The sequence below is a fragment of the Nicotiana tomentosiformis genome, chromosome 4, assembly GCF_000390325.3.
Source record: "Nicotiana tomentosiformis chromosome 4, ASM39032v3, whole genome shotgun sequence".
NCBI classification, from domain to species: domain Eukaryota; kingdom Viridiplantae; phylum Streptophyta; class Magnoliopsida; order Solanales; family Solanaceae; genus Nicotiana; species Nicotiana tomentosiformis.
Window position 1 is genome coordinate 59340115 of NC_090815.1, and position 18570 is coordinate 59358684.

The following is an 18570-nucleotide window of genomic DNA, read 5'->3' on the forward strand; positions in this document are numbered from 1 at the left end:
AGCACCTGAGATAAGACTTTGTCTCCATACTTGACAGTGATGCATAGAGCCCTGTTGTGATCCATCCCCTCCACAGGAAGTTTGTCCCTCCAAAATGAAATTTTGTTTGCTTCCACCATCTTCCTAATGGTTTCTGCCAGTGCCTCACTGGTGGTATTTTCCTAGCACGCTCACCCTACTCAGCACCTTTATCAGAGCGTCTCTGTGACTATCGGAACTCATCAACAAGTCCATAATTGATATGTAGGCAGGGGTCTTTATCAGCTGCTCTTCTATGGAGTATTCTTTAACCGGCATCATTCTTCAAAACTCTATTTCCTCTACATCAGTTATGTTTCTCCTCTGATTCTATTCTCTATTCGAATTTTCTCAGTTCACTTCTTCTGGAACATAGCACCTTCCTGACCTAGTCATCCTATCAGCCGCGGTATCTGTTATTCTTTCTTTTTTCCTTTTCACTGATAAGTCCATGGAGCCGCTTTATATTCTTGATTGCCATCCTCTCTAACGGCTATGACAGGCCATTGCTGATATGTCTGAACCATTACTAGTGGCTTTAGTTGTACTGTGATCAGTGGGGCTATTTGAGGGAGTGTTCTTGCTGCTTCGGCATTCCCAATAGTAACAATAGTCTCTTTTAAGTCGTAGTCCTCCTCCAAGGTAATCATGTTGGCTCCTTGGTTTCTGTGATTTGGTAGTGGGTTATGGTTTACATTTGGTGGGTCTGGGGTGCATTGGATAACTCCACTTTTAATTAACATTTCACTTTTTTTTTCAAACTATAACAATCCTCGGTGTCATGTCCAGGAACACCTGAATGATAGGCACGACGCTTGCTTCCATCGAAGTACTTGGTGGGTTGGTCAGCGATTCTTCCTTCAGTTGGGTATATCAGTCTGGCTCTTATCAGCCTCTCAAATAATTGGGCTATAGGCTTAACGATTAGGGTGAAATTTCTGGGGTTTCATGCTTCAAAGTTTGGACGAGGTATGGGAGCATATGCGGGTCTATTTTGGTGGGTGGTGGTTTGAACGGGAGCATATAGCCGTGGAGGGTTTGGATGTATATTGGCTCGGGGTGGGTTGTAGTGGGGTTGAGTGTTGTAGTATGGTTGGGCATTATATACTGGGGTATAAGTAGGCTGGTTTGGAGGATGGGTACTTGCGGGGTAGGGATTGGTTCGACGAGGAGGACTTGGCTGATAATAGGGGATGATTGCTATTACTTCTTCTTTCTTCTTCTTTCCACTGCCGATGAAACCGGACTGTATAGCCTTTCTAGCAGCCTATGGCGAGGCCATTGATTGTATTTTTCCAGACTTAATACCTTCTTCCAGCAAATCTCCTATTTTGACCAGGTGGGGAACTTATGGCCCATCATTCCCATCATCTTCTCGAAGTAGATTCCTTCTTGAGCACGAATAAAATACTTGGTCAGCTCGTTGTCATCCAACGGGGTTGTGCTCTAGCTGCTTCTGATATCCAACGATGAGCATACTCTTGAAATGATTCAGAGGGCTTCTTCTGTAGATTTACCAAAGCGAATATGTCTGGGGTGAGCTCAGTATTAAATCTGAAGCAGATCATAAAATCTTCCGCCATGTCCTGCCATTCTCTCTAGTTTCTGGGGTCCTGTCTGGTGTACCAAGTGAGCGACTCCCCAGTCAAAGTTCTGATGAACAATTTCATCCTTAACTTCTCATTCCTTCCCACTCCCACCAACTTGTCACGGTATGCCCTTAAGTGAGTGTGGGGATCACCTGTTCCATTAAAGATATCAAACTTCGGAAGCTTGTACCTTGCCGACATATCAACATCAGGGTGTATGCATAGGTCTTCATAATCCAAGCTCTCTCTCCCTCGAGAAATTTGCAAGTTCTTCATATGTTTCCTTAGTACCCGTAGTTGTTCAGACAACGACTCACCTTCTTTGGACTTTGCTTCTCTCTCTATTTCAGCATACTGGTCTATCTCATAAGGAATTCTGACTCTGACGGGCAAGGTAAAAGTAGGTTCTGATGCAGTATAAATGGGTGGAACATATCGCTCATGGATAGTGGTGTATGTTGCAGGTATATACTACGTATGGGCATCTGTAAAAGTGACATTGTCACGAGGAGGGATTTGGATCAGATTGGCGGTGGTTGGTATATTTTGTGGAGCTTGAACATAGTTGGAAACATGAGGTGTGTGTATGGGAGGGTTTGGCGGATTGGTGGGGGTAACTGGCGGTATAACTTGGGTTATGGCGGGGTTTGTGGTGATAGCAGTTGGGTATTAGTAGGTTGCCGGGTTGATAAAGGAAAGTGGTCGGGGACTGAATCTAGTGATGAAAAACTAGGTAGTTGTGGAAGCGTCGTCACGGCTATATGTACCAGCTCCCTAATCTGTTGTACCTCCTCCCTTAATGACTCCATCTCTTGTTCCATTCGGGAAACATGTTTATCATTCCGAGTTTCGTCCCTCCCCCCTGATCCCCTGGCTTTGTCAACTACCACTAGAGCATTTCTGGGTATTTTTTCTGTAGTAGTCATCTTCCTTTTGGACCTTAGGTTATACGGTGGCTCGGATCAACCTAAATCAACCTATGTTTCTGGGATAAATAAATAAAGCGATAAAACGGGAAAGCAAAGAAAAGCAGAAGTTAGTTCAGGGATTGCATAAATCACATAGAGCAGTTAGTTCACATATTCAAACAAGCGCATTCCTAAAATATTTAAGGACCTCTCTTTATCGGAGATAGGCCTATATCGCGAGTGTTCGACAAACAATCAGATTCTGGCACATTCGGATCCGAGGCAAGTTTTATTTTTCATGGATGGAATTTGCTGGTAACAAGTGGGTCACAAGGGCTTCATTACTGATACAAAGGTGGGGGTAGTTGCCAATGGCTACAATATGGTTTTCTAGGGTTTACAAAGGTTGCATGGGCTTATAGAACCGCCCTTAGGGAATTAAAAGTACAGGAAGGAAATCAACTAACAACTTAATAGTCATCCTCGGAATCTCCTCCCAAGCTCTCCTCTTCTGGGTCTTCTTCGGGATCTTCCCATGAGTTCTGCCCTATACCCATTGTGACCAGGTGACTCCACTCATCTTGAAGCTGTCTGACTCTCGGAATCGGTACTTGCCCATTGTAGTCGTCTTCGTACATAGCCATTCAGGACCAAATGGGTATATCTTGAATCAAACCAAACTGCCTTAGGACCCTCAGCGGTGCATATGGTTGCATTCTTTCCAACCCCATCAGCTAGATGAAATACTTCTTTAGAACTCTTACGATTGCTCTGCCGCTTAACCAAGAAAGTTTCCAGTTGATAAATTCTCCAGTTAACTGAGTCAGGAATTCTCGCTATTCCTCTTGACCTTGTGGTATTTCCCAATGCCTCATCCTCTCTTCGTGACTGCAGACCATGTTGCTAGTGCTGACAAAGTGGTCGATGGTCGACTCCTTTTGGAAGAAATGCTTTGACGCCCAAATCTGTAGCAGTAGGTTACAACCTTTGAAGAAATCATATCCTCTTGAACATACAGAAAATGCCCTGAACATCTCCACTAATAGCATTGGGAAAAGAGTAACCCGCAGATTCCCTCAGAATGTAGCCAATACCGGGGGTAGTATGTTAATGTTGATCCGCCCCTTCCTTTGTGGGAAGACCAAAAGTCCCAACATTGCTAAAGAAAAGGTCAGGGGGCGAAGGATCTCCCATGTTGCTTAGTCATATTGAAATTCCTCAATATACCAATCGTAGCTCTACCGATGTCCAAATCTGTCAAACAATTGGTCCAAACTCACCCATCCGTCTTCGACACTTCTCAAATTATTGTTACTCTTCAAACCCAGTGCGTGGAGAAACCTGTGGCCTGGCATGACGATCGGCATTAAAGGCTTCCGTCCGGCGAATGGAAACTCAGTGAAACTAGTAACTTCCTCAAGTGTTGACGTCAACTCACAATCAACGAATTTGAAAACCTCCGTGGTCAGGTCCCAGAACTCTATCAGTAACCTGGTGAGTACCCTGTTGATGAGCGCAAAATACAACACGAAATTGATGCTCGCTAGCCAAAGATAGTATAATTAAATTATCGTCTCCACATGGATTAGATTTAAAGAATGCTCTAGTAATTTCTGGTTTAACTGCTATTCAGGATGATCAAAACTTGATTTGGAATGATTATAAACTACGATGTAAAGCAAATGGCAATTGATTGCAAAGAACTAGAGATTATCAGAGTTGGTTTCTTATCAATGTGATAAAATAAGGGTTTTGATATGACAGGTGCAAGAATGTTATTCTGGATATGATACTGTCATATTTCACTCTTGAGGTTCTATCGATTCTCACAATTCAATAGATGATTAGCTTATACTTCTATCATGCCCCGACCTCGGGGAGCGCGACCGACGCTCAACAGAGTTAATCCGGTCGAGAAAGCATGCACAGTGTCATCTACCCAACTCACCCATGAATAAAGAGAAGAATACATTTCATTAATTAGAGAGTAAGAGGTCATGTGAATAACACCAGTTCATTTCCATTAGTTACGTCATTAACAAGTCTCCAAAACAGTACATTGAACAATCATAGTTAAAGTGGAACAGATGATATGATTACAACATTTTTAGTTTAACATTCCCAAAAATAGATACAACCCACGCTATGTCTACGGAGCCTCAAACAGAAACAAAAGAGTCATGTTACGACAGTGCCGACAACAAGGCCCCGGCTATACCTCAAATACTATGTATAAAGGACGAGAGATACAGGACCCCGAAATAAAGTGGGGCTCACCAAGTCAGTTGGGGAGAGGGTATGCTGTTATCACTAATCAATACCACCTGCATCCATTAAAGATGCAGTGCCCCGACAAAAGGGACATTAGTACATATGGAATAGTACTAGTATGTAAAACTAAACACCCTCTCAATAGAACGAGTAACAGCAAACAGAGAAGGAAAGAGGAAATCAATAAGAGAATCAAATAGTAACAAGGTGTCAAGTTAGGGGAAAGGCAATTTCAAGTAAGTTCCAATCTTTTTAAGTTGGGAGATCTTTAGCACCGATACACCACCGTGTTTTAGAACAGAGTCCGATCTCAGCCCTACCGGCTAAGCCGTCTCACCCCGATACATCCACTCACAATACCACCATGTGCACGGCATGACATCCGATCTCAGCCCGACCGGCTAAGCCGTCTCGCCACAATGCCGTGTGGGTCGACATCACATCACATCTCGCCAGCAATAATCTCATCCCATGTAAGGGGAAACAACTCAACATATCAATCTCATCCCATATAAGGGGAAATAATCTCATCATATTAACACGAGGATTTACCCCTCAATCACCCCTACACCGGCACATGTAGTTTCGGGGTTAGGTTATTTTGACCTACCCTTCCTCGGTAGCTAATCGATACTCCCAAAGCATTTACTATTAAAAGGATTTACCACTTATTTCGTAATTTTTTGTATATCGTTCATTTCATTGGCACTAGTGGCCGTGAAACTGATCCAAAGAACCCCCAAGCGGCAGAAACTGATCCAAAGAACCCTCAAGCGGTAGGAGATCCTCCAATATCTGAATAGTGCACTCGGACTGTCCGTCCGTTTGAGGTGGAATATTGTACTTAACTCAACCCGTGTGCCTAACTCACGCTGCACTGCACTCCAAAACTACGATGTAAACTGTGTGCCCCGATCTGAAATGACGGACACCGGCACATCGTGAAGGCAAACAATCTTGCGGATGTAGATCTCAGCCAACCATTCCGAAGAATAGGTAGTCCCAACTGGAATGAAATGTGCGAACTTTGTCAACCGATCCACAATCACCCAAATAGCATCAAACTTCCTCGATGTTCCCATTTCCACTCCGGAATCTCAAGCCTCTAAAGAAATTCGGTCTCTAATGCTCATACTTCACATGCTGACAATTTAGGCACCGAGCTACAAACCCCACTATATCTTTCTTCATTCTCCTCCACCAATAATGCTGCCTCAAGTCTTGATACACCTTTGTGGCACCCGGATGAATGGAATACCATGAATGTGGGCCTCCTCAAGAGTCAACTCATGTAACCCATCTATATTGGGCACACAGATCTGACCCTGCATCTATAACACCCCATCATCCCCAATAGTAACCTCCTTGGCATCATCGTGTTGAACCGTATCCTTAAGGACAAGCAAATGGGGATCATCATATTGACGCTCTGTGATGAGATCATATAAGGAAGACCGAGAAACCACACAAGCTAGAACCCGACTGGGCTCCGAAATATCTAATCTCACGAACTGATTGGCCAAGGCCTAAACATCTTATGCAAGCGGTCTCTCACCTACCAGAATAATTGCAAGGCTGCCCATACTCACCGCCTTTCTACTCAAGGCATCGACCACCACATTGGCCTTCCCGGGTAACTTTGTTCAACTGCCTATAGTCGATGCACATCTGCATAGTACTGTCACACCTCCTTTTTCCTGAGGGATAGGAAATGTTTCCAATTAAAGTGACATTAATCGAAATGAAATTATTTATTTAATCAGAGTTGCCACTTGGAATAATTTATGGTGTCCCAAGTCATCAGTTTATTTTAAATCCCAAATCGAGGAAATTTGACAATGTTTGAAAGTCTGCGAAAACAAGAATTAACCCGAGAGAAGGTGTGAGGCACTCCCGGATTCCGTGATTTTAGCACGGTCACTTAACTATTAATAATTGGCCTAATTATCTGATTTATTACATGTTTAAAACCTATCATGTATTTTAACATTCTAACCGCTTTTAATTAATTCTATCGCTTTTAGTATTTATGGGATTTGTTTGAACAAGTCGCGATGTTGCGCACTCGTTGGTTTTTGTATATATTGTGAATCGTGCCACGTGAAATGCACCTGCGATTTACAACATATTTATTATTATTATTATTATTTGAAGTTGAGGTCAAGTCACGTAAAACATGCACTTGAGTTGGGATTTACGTATCGTGACCATGCTACGGGAACCATACCCATGGCCACGATAATTCATTAATCGCGCCTAAAGCAAACTATGGTGTTCATAAGTGATTATTTTCCTAAGTATGCTCCTAACGACCCGAATAATTAAATGAGAAGCAACAAGAGAATAACATAATCTTTCTTAAGCTCGAATTCCTTTTCATTATTAACCAAAGCCCCAAATCTAATTTTAAACCAAAACATGCTCCAGCCGATCCAATTACTGAGAGATAAAGTAAAAGAGCAATAAAATTACTTCAAGCCTGATCTCAAAATATAGCCAAGTCCAAATTTATTTTTAACTCGCAATCCAAAACTTACTTTTAATTCTAATTACTGTCATGACTCATTTTATGCTCTCGGAGAATTTTTATTCCAAAACAATTGACCCAATAAATCACATGCATTCACCCTTTTAAAAAACTAACTAATCCATGTCTGTACCCAAATAACGTATCAAATGAAAACTCAACAAAATGAATCCAATCAAGAAAATCTTTAACAAAAAATGAAACAGCAGAACAATTATAAATCATCAACGATTGATAATAGGACCACATAGAGAACATTTAGAAATCAAAGTAAGAAATGGATCTCAAACAGAGCTTTGCCATTAACGAGAGTGTCCAACTTTACAATGTCTATTTGGATGCAAAATTGCTATAGCAAGCAACGACGATTGGAACCTAAACCGCGGACGCCGGACGGTCCTCGAACCAGAAAACTCACTGACACGAATACCTTTCATTTAGATACCTCACCGGAAAACTCGAAACTCGATAATGATGAAAGCTGGAAAACAAATTGTTGGTGTTTGGGTTTTATTTGAGGTTTTACCGAGATTGCGACTGGGTATTCATGGTAGGGAAGGCTAAGAGACGACAGTCTACTGGTGGTGTAAATAGATCTGCTATGGTGGTTCTAATGGAGAGAAGAATAACATAATAGTGGCTTTTTGGTGAAAAATAGATGAGTTGGTGGTTTTGAGGTGTTGGGTTGACGAAGATGCAGCGATGATATGAACTGGTCGAGCCTGAGGCGCTAGGGATTTCTCACTACTCTCATAATTCGTGCTCTGTTCCTGTTCGTCCTCCCCCACTCTGTTTTTCGTTCACTCTCCCCTGCTCTCACTATCTCTCCTCTGTGTAGTATGTGTCTTTGTTATGTAGAACTCCCACCAGATTAATGGGCTTGGAGAACAAGAAAAGAATATTAAAAATGTGTGGTCCCCTCAAAAACAAAATGATCAAAAGCAATCAAATTCTGTTATGGATCGAAGGTGGGCACGTGATTTTGAGAGAGGATATGGAGGAAAATCAATTTAGGGGATGGGACCCACTAAAAAATAAGAAAATTAAGGAAGGACAAAATATAGGGGGGCCACGTAAGGGGAATTACAACTACAACTATCCGATTCTCTTTCCACCTTCTTTTCTTTCTTCTTTGATTTCTTTACTTTTTCCTTTCACGTTCTTTGCTTTTTTCTTTTTTTTTTTCTTTTTTTTTTTTAATAAAAATAAAAATATTACTCCTACTTGATTAATATATATAGATAAAAATGCTAACTACTCAAATTTCATTTATGAAAATCCTTAACTTAAAAAATAAAAGTAGACTCGTTAAAATATATTTTTTGGAACGTTTTCTTTCTTTTGAAAATGGGAACACAATTAAAATGTAAAATTGCGGCTATTTTTGTTGTTTTCTATTTATCTCGCGAGGTTTACTAAAAAGTAAAAAAATAAAAATCTAAAATATAAATTAAACCTAAAAGCTATTTGAATTTAGGTGGTAAAAAAAATCATGTAAGGTCAAAAATTACGTGCTCACAGCTGCCCCTCTTTGCTTGGAAACATGAAGAGTTTTCAGGCAAAGATAAAATGAACCGTGTGACTAATTTTGATTATATCGTTATTCAAAAGAGGAAGAAAATAAAAAAAAAGGGTGCAACCGAGTGCTGGTTTTGGACAGCCTACATATCCCGGGTTATAAAGGAATCAGGTCGCGTGTAGTTCAAGGAGAGTGATGGAATGATGAGTTGGAGTGTTGAGTGAGGTTCCATCGAGGCTTCGGTTCGTGGTCCCTGCCATTTACATCATAAATTGAAAGCAAAAATTACAGCAAAATAAAAGAAAAATACAAGATCCTATCTACTTCTTGTCTTGAATCTTCCTCGAATCTTCACTTGATCCTTCAACATAAAACTGAAAATTCACCCTATTCTTCAGGTGGGCATCCCGCTGACTTGAATTTGAAGAAAACTGGAAATTGACCATGTTCTTCAGGCTGGCATCCTGCTGCTTGCACTTGAAATAAACTTGAACTTGGAGTAGACTTGAACTTGGAGTAGACTTGAGCTTGCAAACCTTGTTCTTCAGGCGGCTTGTGCTACTTCTGATTTTAATTGAAAAGACTGAAGGTTAACCCTATTCTTCAGGAGGGATCCTGCTGCCTCTGACTTGAACTTGAAAACTGAAAGTTGACCCTGTTCTTCAGGCGGGCTCCCGGTGCCTCTGACTCGAACTTGAAGTGAATTCTGAAATGACTTCCTTTGCTCTCCAAGTAGGCGCCTGCTACTAACTTGAAACTTGAAGTGAATTCTGAAATGACTTTCCTCGTTCTCCAGGTGGGCGCCTGCTACTGACTTGAAACTTGAAGTGAATTCTGAAATGACTTCCCTCGTTCTCCAGGTAGGCGCCTGCTACTGACTCGAAACTTGAAATAACTCTGAAATAAATTTTCTCGTTCTCCAGGTGGGTGCCTTCAACAAAAACAACAAAACGAATAAAATTTTCTGCCCCAGTTTGCACTAGGAAGTGCGTCTCCTAGGGATAAATTCAAACTACCCAAACTAGGAAGTGCATCTCCTAGAAGTGAAATCTCAATTTAGGAAGTGCGTCTCCTAAAAGAATGAGCTGAAAGACCCAGACTAGGAAGTGCGTCTCCTAGGGGTAAAACTTGAACTAGGAAGTGCATCTCCTAGAAACTGAATAACTCAAACTAGGAAGTGCGTCTCCTAGATGTGAGATTGAGCCTAAGGAAAACTATAAACTGAGCTTGACTAGAATAAAAACTAACCCTATTTTCCAGGCGGGACCCCTGAACTTAAGAAAAACTAAAGATTAACGACTTAAGAAAATTAAAAACTGACCCTATTTTCCAGGCGGGACCCCTAAACTCAAGAAATACTAATGACTAACAACATAAGGAAACTAAAAACTGACCCTATTCTCCAGGCAGGACCCCTGAACTTAAAGAAAACTAAAAGCTGACCCCATTCTCCAGGCGGGACCCCTGAACCTAAGAAAAACTAAAGATTAACAACTTAAGAAAACTAAAAAAACTGACCCTATTTTTCAGGCGGGACCCCTAAACCAAAGGAAAACTAAGGTTAACAACTTAAAGAAACTGAAATTGACCTTTTTTTTAAAATTATCCTAGGAGAAAATTCATCGGACTAGGTTTTTTTCTTTATCTTAGGAGAAAGATTCATCAGACTAAGATTTCTATATCCTAGGAGAAAATTTATTAGACTAGGTTTTCTTATCTTAGGAGAAAGATTCATCAGGCTAAGATTTCTATCCTAGGAGAAAATTCATCATACTAAGATTTCTATCCTAGGAGAAAGTTCATCAGACTAGGAATTTTTTTTTTGTTTAAATCTTAGGAAAAAGATTCATCGGACTATGATTTTTTATCCTAGGAGAAATTTCATCAGACTAGGTTTACTTATCTTAGGAGAAAGATTCATCAGACTAAGATTTCTATCCTAGGAAAAAATTCATCAGACTAGGTTTTCTTATCTTAGGAGAAAGATCTATCAGACTAAGACGTCTATCCTAGGAGAAAGTTCATCAGACTAGGTTTTCTAATTTACTATATTAGGAGAAATATTCATCAGACTAAGATTTCTATCTTAGGAAAAAATTCATCAGACTAGGTTTTCTTATCTTAGGAGAAAGATTCATTAGACTAAGACTGTGTATCCTAGGAGAAAATTCATCAGACTAGGTTGTTTTATCTTACGAGCAAAATTCATCAGACTAAGACGTTTATCCTTGGATAAAGATTCACCAGACTAGGTTTTCTTATATTAGGAGAAAAAATCATCAGACTAAGACGTTTATCCTAGGAGAAAATTCATCAGACTAGGGCTTTTTATCTTAGGAGAATGATTCATCAGACTAAGATCTTTATTGGAAGGAAAATCAATCAGACCAGGATGTATTACCCTAGGAGGAAAAAAATGTGAAGAGCAATGGCAAGATTTTATGCACACTAGCAAGACAAATAAAGGCAAAGATTTGAGAAACTTCCCTTTGTCGGCTCTTGTCTTCTTTTTTTTTTTTGAACCACTTTCCTTGCACTGCTTTGTTCCTATTTCAAACAAAGAAAATTTTGTCAGTTTGAAAGTGGTGGTCGGTTTGTGGCCTTGAGTTTTGGGCAGCTTAGCTTTTGCTCAATCAGCTTGAGTCGATTTTAAGAGACTTTTGCTCTGCATCAACCCTGATTGTTTCAACCCAGTACCATTTTTATTTGTGGCTCAATCAGCCTTATGCCAACTGGAGATCTTTGCTTAGGTGACCTTTTCTGATATCTTGAATGACTTCTTGCTTTTGGGATAATTTGTCTGTCAGAGAGAGTCGCATCTGGGTATGCGCCTTTTGCATGATGTGCACACTTCATAGTCTCTGTTCAGTACTACAGAGAGCCCCTGATTAACCTCGAGGTTATCTTTGCTTGCTTTAGTCAAGTAGACTGACAAGGGTCTTTTGAGGGGAAGCCTTTGCATGAATCCTCAAGGCATGTTGACTGTAACACTTGAGTGTGCTGGCCATATTTACTTCGTGCAACTGAAAAGTTGGCAGCAGATTTTGAAATCTTTTCTTGCTTGTTTTGACAAGGACTGACTCAGAGTGAAGGGACACAATGATGCAAAGAAACAGTATTAACAAGAAATGCCCCTGTCGGGAAGGAAAGAGGGAAGAGTTTTTCTTCTTCTTTTTTCAATAACTAGCCTTAATGATCATGACATGAATAACGGCCGATCTATCAAACTAATCCAATCTTCCCTTTTACCATTCTTATGACCTTTGAAGTCGGGCTTGTTCGTCCCAATCCTTTGCATCAGATTCACGACTCACTTTCGACTAGTGGTGCCCTGAGAGATTTTCACCAACAAGCCTCTCTCATTTATTTTCTCTACTTACAGTCGCCTTACAGTGCCCGTGGGGGTTTTCACTAGTAAGACTCTCTCATTTTTCTTTTTCTCTTCTTTTTTTTGATTTTTCTTGATTCCTTGAGTGAGAACCATGACCATGTCCTCCATATGACAACCATTGATCATTGCGGATTTCCCTTGGCATTCTCAAAACTGATCAGGAGGTCTTGTTTGGAAGGCTTTTGGAAATGCTTAGAAAGAATGGACGACATGAGGGTCAAAGTAGACTCAAAATGAGGGAGTTGTAGACTTACAATTCTTGGAATCGACTCTTTCAAAAGTGAAATAAAATCTTTGCCCCAGTTTCAGATACTGGCGATTTTTTGATTTTGTTTTTCTTCTGAATTCTTATTTGGTTGGACCGAACCGTGTAAGGCTGTCTACGTATCCTTTTTAAAAAGGAATCAGGACAAACGTAGTTTATACATCTGACCTAACTATTTTTTTTGCTTTCATCTTTCTTTCTTTTTTTTTCTTTTTTTCTTCTTTTTTTTTTGTTTCCAAAATAAGTTGCCCCAACTTTTATTTTCTGGAAAAATGGACCTTTGACTGTTATTTTCTTCTCTCTTTTTTTTCACTTGAACTATCTAAGAATTGCCCAATTTGTACTCTTGGGGCATGAACTTTTCTTTTCATTTTTTATTTCATTTTTTTTTACTTTTAACTGTACACTTGATTCCAAAAGAGGGTGGTCAAAGAAAATAACACAAGTTCAAAAGGGGTAACGAAGGGTATAAAGTATTTGGATAGCAGAAAAAGGCCTCCTAGACTCGAGAATGCCAATCATGTAAGCCCTTCACAATCACAATATTGATGGACATGTTGCTTTTTGGGTCTTTTTCAGTGTAAAGCTGTATGAGCAATACTTTCCTCGCAGTGAATGACCCTTGTCAATTTGGGTGACTTTTTCTTGGATTTTATCTTGATGTAAAAAATGCATTTTTCCACTAAACTGATCTATTTCAAGTTGTCTATAATACACCTTATTTTGAAAAACACTTTCTATCTCATAGTGCTAAACAGACTTCAACCCGTCCGATCATTCTTAAGCCCGATCTTCTCATGATTCAAAAGGTAGAGATCCTTAAATTTCATGAGCATGACTGCTTTGGTTCCCATGTAAACTTGGCTCATGCTTATTTTTCAAATATTTCATGTCTTTATTCATCTTCAAAAGTGTCTCTTTCTCACTTATCCAATTCAATATTAAATAAGTTTTTTAAGATCTGGCCAAAATTTTCACATGCATGTCATGTTACTAGAATTAGCGTGAAAAGAATTATGCACAAAATGGACACAAAATGACTGACTATTTTTTTATTGAATAACGGACATAAGGGTTCGATAACACAAAAAGAAGAAGAAAAGAAGAAAAAATAAGCTACCATGGATAAAAGAAGAGTGACTTTCTAGTTACTAAGCAACATCTTTGCCACAAATTTGTACATCAGCACTACTACGACATTCAACCTTTATATTCCTTCTGATTCAGCACTCAAAATTTGGCTTTTTGATCAAAATATTTCCAATATTGACTGTCGGATTTCAGGACTGACGACATGGGAAAATTTCAAAGCAACTCATTTATTAAAGGACTTGGAAGAATTTTTATGTCTCCCTATCCTCAAATCATCCCAAGCATGCCATGTCCTATTGCTCAAATCTGGTAAAGTCAACCCCACATTTGCCTCCATTTTTGATTTTTCACTGCTAACTTGCCTACTTGCCTTTTCGTGACTTTGGATCAACAATAGTGGTGCTTGTTCCATTGGTTGAGAAAATGTTTTTATTTTCGAGGGATCTTGGATTGTTTTTGTGACTCGCCGTTGCAAACCAACAAATCGACTACCTTTAACCAGGTTTTATTTCAAAACAACAAGCATGTTAGAATGATCAATCTGTTTTTTTTCTTTCTTTTCTCTCTTTTTTTTCCTTCTCTCTCTTTTTTTTAAAACCATTAGATCGAACCTGACGAGGGTTGCCTACGTATCATATGGGAACATGAATCAGATCTTGCGTAGTTCGGGAAGATAAGAAATAAAGTAAATGAACTAACTCTTTTGGATTTTGATTGTTTTTTTTTAATTTCCGAAAGAAAGACTTATAAAGAAGAAAGAAAATATTTTTGGAATTTGATTTATTTTATTTTTTTTTCCGAAAGAAGGATTACTACATAAGAAAAGCAAATATTTTTTGGCTTTTGTTTTTTTTTTTTTGATTTTTGATTTTTGGGAGAAAGACTTCCAAAAAAAAGAAAAAAAATATATTTTTGAATTTTGAATGATTTTTTTTTTTGAATGAAAGACTTCTATAAAGGAAGAAAATATTTTTAATTTTAAAGTCTTTTTTTTTGTATTTGAAATTTTCGAAGGAAAGACTTCTAAAGAAGGAATTAAAAGAAAATATTTTTGGATTTTTGAAAATTGGGGTCTAAAAGAAAAAACTTTCTAAAGAAGGAAGTAAAGGAAAATAGTTTTTGATTTTTTTGAAAATTGTGGTCTAAAAGAAAGACTTTCTAAAGAAGTAAGTAAAGGAAAATATTTTTTGGATTTATTTTTTAAAATTGTGGGCCGGAACCGATAAGGTTTCCCTACGTATCTCACATCCGGTGAGAATCAGGCCCGCGTAATTCTGTCAGTTTTGACGGAATAGGGGAAACATGACTTTTGAAAATATTGGCTTATTTTCTTTCTTTTTTTAAAAAATAAAATTTCGGCAGAGTTTCAGATTTCAAATACCTAACTCTCACTCTTTTTTTTAAAAAATTTTCTTTCCCTATTCTAGAAACCAGTCAACATGCAAACCAGAACAAACAAATGCAACAAGTAGCACATAAGATGCATCAGGATGGTCTTTTTATTTTGGGATACACATGTCCTAGACAGACTCAACCCCTGTGTTGAGTCCCCAAAGTCAAATGCACGTGATGCAGACAAACGTTCCTACTAGGGATCCGGCATGAGTCTATGTTATTCTAGATTTGAATCCTGGGGTGTGTTTTTCTAGACCTGGCTTACCCGAGAGGACAGCTCGAGCTGGGGGGAGGGGGGAGGGAGGGCAATGTACCGAAAATCAAAAGGCCATTCGGCTTTATAACTGATCCGATCCTCGTTCTAAATTAGGGATATGACACTCTAATAGAAAAGAAGCCACACCAAATGCGCTTCTCAGAAGATTTAGAAGACTCAGAGAGAAGAAGGGTGGCGTAACAGTTTATATACAGTTCACAGAATATCAAAGCGGTAAATGAGCGGCAATTAGCACATTAGGCCCAAACATGTAATATCAGACAATCACAAGAAAGCCAAGCATAAAAGTTATTCTAAGCTCGAATTCTGAACCCTGAACCAGAGATTCTGGGTTCTTGTCCCCAGTAGAGTCGCCAGAGCTGTCACACCTCCATTTTCCTGATGGATAGGGAGTTTTTCCAATTAAAGTGACATTAATCGAAATGAGATTATTTATTTAATCAGAGTCGCCACTTGGAATAATTTATGGTGTCCCAAGTCACCGATTTATTTTAAATTCCAAATCGAGAAAATTTGACTATGTTTGAAAGTCTGCAAAAACTAGAAGACCGGGTAAGGAGTTCTGTTAACCCGGGAGAAGGTGTGAGGTACTCCCGAATTTCGTGATTTTAGCACGGTCGTTTAACTATTAATAATTGGCCTAATTATCTGATTTGTTACATGTTTAAAACCTATCATGCATTTTTAACATTCTAATCGCTTTTAATTAATTCAATCGCTTTTAGTATTTATGGGATTTTTTTGAACAAGTCGCGATGTCGCGCACTCGTTGGTTTTTGTACATATTGCGAATCGTGCCACGTGAAACGCACCCATAATTTACAACATGTTTATTATTATTATTTGAAGTTGAGGTCAAGTCACGTGAAACGCGCACTTGAGTTGGGATTTACGTATCGTGACCATGCCACGGGAACCGTACCCATGTCCACGATGATTTATTTATCGCGCCTAAAGTAAACTACGGTGTTCATAAGTGATTATTTTCCTAAGTATGCTCCTAACGACCCAAATAATTAAATGAGAATCAACACGAGAATAACAGAATCTTTCTTAAGCTCAAATTCCTTTTCATTATTAACCAAAACCCCAAATCCAATTTTAAACCAAAACATGCTCCAGCCGATCCAATTAGTGAGCGTCAAAGTAAAAGAGCAACTAAATTACATCAAGCCTGACCTCAGAATATAGCCAAGTCCAAATTTATTTTTAACTCACAATCCAAAACTTGCTTTTAATTCTAATAACTGTCATGACTCATTTTATGCTCTCGACGAATTTTTAGTCCAAAACAATTGACCCAATAAATCACGTGCATTCACCCTTTTAAAATGGATGAAACTAACTAATCCATGTCTGTACCCAAATAACGTATCAAATGAAAACTCAACAAAATGAATCCAATCAACAAAATCTTAAACAAACAATGAAACAGCAAAACAATTATAAATCATCAAAGATTGATAACAGGATCACAGAGAGAACATTTACAAATCAGAGTAAGAAATGGACCTCAAATAGAGCTTTGCCATTAACGAGAGTCTCCAACTTTACAATGTCTATTTTGATGCAAAATTGCTATAGCAAGCAACGACGATTGGAACTTGAACCGCGGATGCCGTACGGTCCTCGAATCGGAAACCTCACTGACACGAATTCTTTCCATTTAGATACCTCGCCTTAAAACTCGAAACTCGATAATGATGGAAGCTGGAAAATAAACTATTGGTGTCTGGATTTTATTTGAGGTTTTACCGAGATTGCAACTGGGTATTCATGGTATGTAAGGCTAAGAGAAGACAATCTACTGGTGGTGTAAATAGATCTGCTATGGTGGTTCTAATGGAGAGAAGAATAACATAACAGTGGCTTTTTGGTGGAAAATAGATGATTTGATGGTTTTGAGGTGTTGGGTTGACGGAGATGCAGCGATGATATGAAGTGGTCGAGCTTGAGGCGCTAGGGATTTCTCACTACTCTTATCAAAAGGAATCAAATTCGGTTATGGATCGAAGGTGGGCACGTGATTTTGAGAGAGGATATGGAGGAAATCAATTTAGGGGATGGGACCCACTAAAAAAATAAGTGAATTAAGGAATGACAAAATATAGGGGGGCCACGTAAGGGGGATTTACAACTACAACTATCTGATTCTCTTTCCACCTTCTTTACTTTGTTCTTTGATTTCTTTCGTTTTTCCTTTCACGTTCTCTGCTTCTTTCTTTCTTTTTTTTCTTTTTTTAATAAAAATAAAAGTATTACTCCTAATTGATTAGTATAGATAGATAAAACTGCTAACTACTCAAATTTTATTTATGAAAATTCGTATCTTAAAAAAAAAAGTAGACTCATTAAAATATATTTTTTGGAACTCTGTTGGTGCCATACAATACGGAGGAATAGAAATGGGCTGAGTGTCCAGCACCAAGTCAATACCAAAATCAATATCCCTGTCGGGTGGCATGCCCGGCAGGTCTGCAGGAAACACATCCGGAAAGTCTCGCACTACTGAAACAAAATCAATAGCAGGAGTATCAGCACCAACGTCCATCACAAAGCCAAATGCGACTGACACCCCTTCCCAACCATCCGTTAGGCCTTCAAATAAGAAATCACCCTGCTGGGAACATAATCTAGAGAACCTCTCCACTCGATCCTCGGCAACCCCGGCATCGCCAACATCACGGTCTTAGTGTGACAATCCAGAATAGCATGACATGGGGATAACCAATCCATACCCAAAATCACGTCGAAATCAACCATACTAAACAATAAGGGATCAACTCTAGTCTCCACTCCCCCAATAGTCACCACACACGACCGATGCACACGGTCCACAATAATAGTATTGCCCACCGATGTAGATACATGAACAGGTAAAACTAGGGACTCACAGGGCATATCCAAATAACGAGCAAAATATGATGATACATAGGAATTAGTGGAACCAGGGTCAAATAATATAGAAGCATCCCTGTGGCATACTGAGACAATACCTGTGATCACTGTGTCTGAAGCAACGGCCTCTGGCCTGGCAGGAACATCATAGAATCGATCCTGATCGCCACCTGATCGGCCACCCCCTCTAGGGCAACCTCTAGCTGCCTGAACCCCACCCCGAGTTAGCTGCACAGGTGCTGAAGTAACTGGTGCAGAAGTCATAGCCTGACCCCTCTGCTGAACTGGACCTCTCAAGAGACGGGGACAATACCTCCTCACATGTCCAAGCTCCCCACACTCATAGCAACCTCGATTCGTCCATGGTGGTGGAGACTGAATTGGACCCGAGAACCAAAATAACTACTAGAAGAACCCGGC

The 18570-nt window shown here is 39.4% G+C and overlaps 1 long non-coding RNA gene across 1 annotated transcript; it reads right to left on the reverse strand.

Moving 5' to 3' along the window:
• Window positions 1-7458: 7458 nt before the first annotated feature.
• LOC108948967 (uncharacterized) lies at window positions 7459-17002 on the reverse strand. The gene is made up of 2 exons (XR_001973743.3): window positions 16765-17002; window positions 7459-9763 (listed from the first exon to the last, which is right to left on the reverse strand). It is a non-coding gene; the product is annotated as an uncharacterized lncRNA (long non-coding RNA).
• Window positions 17003-18570: the final 1568 nt, after the last annotated feature.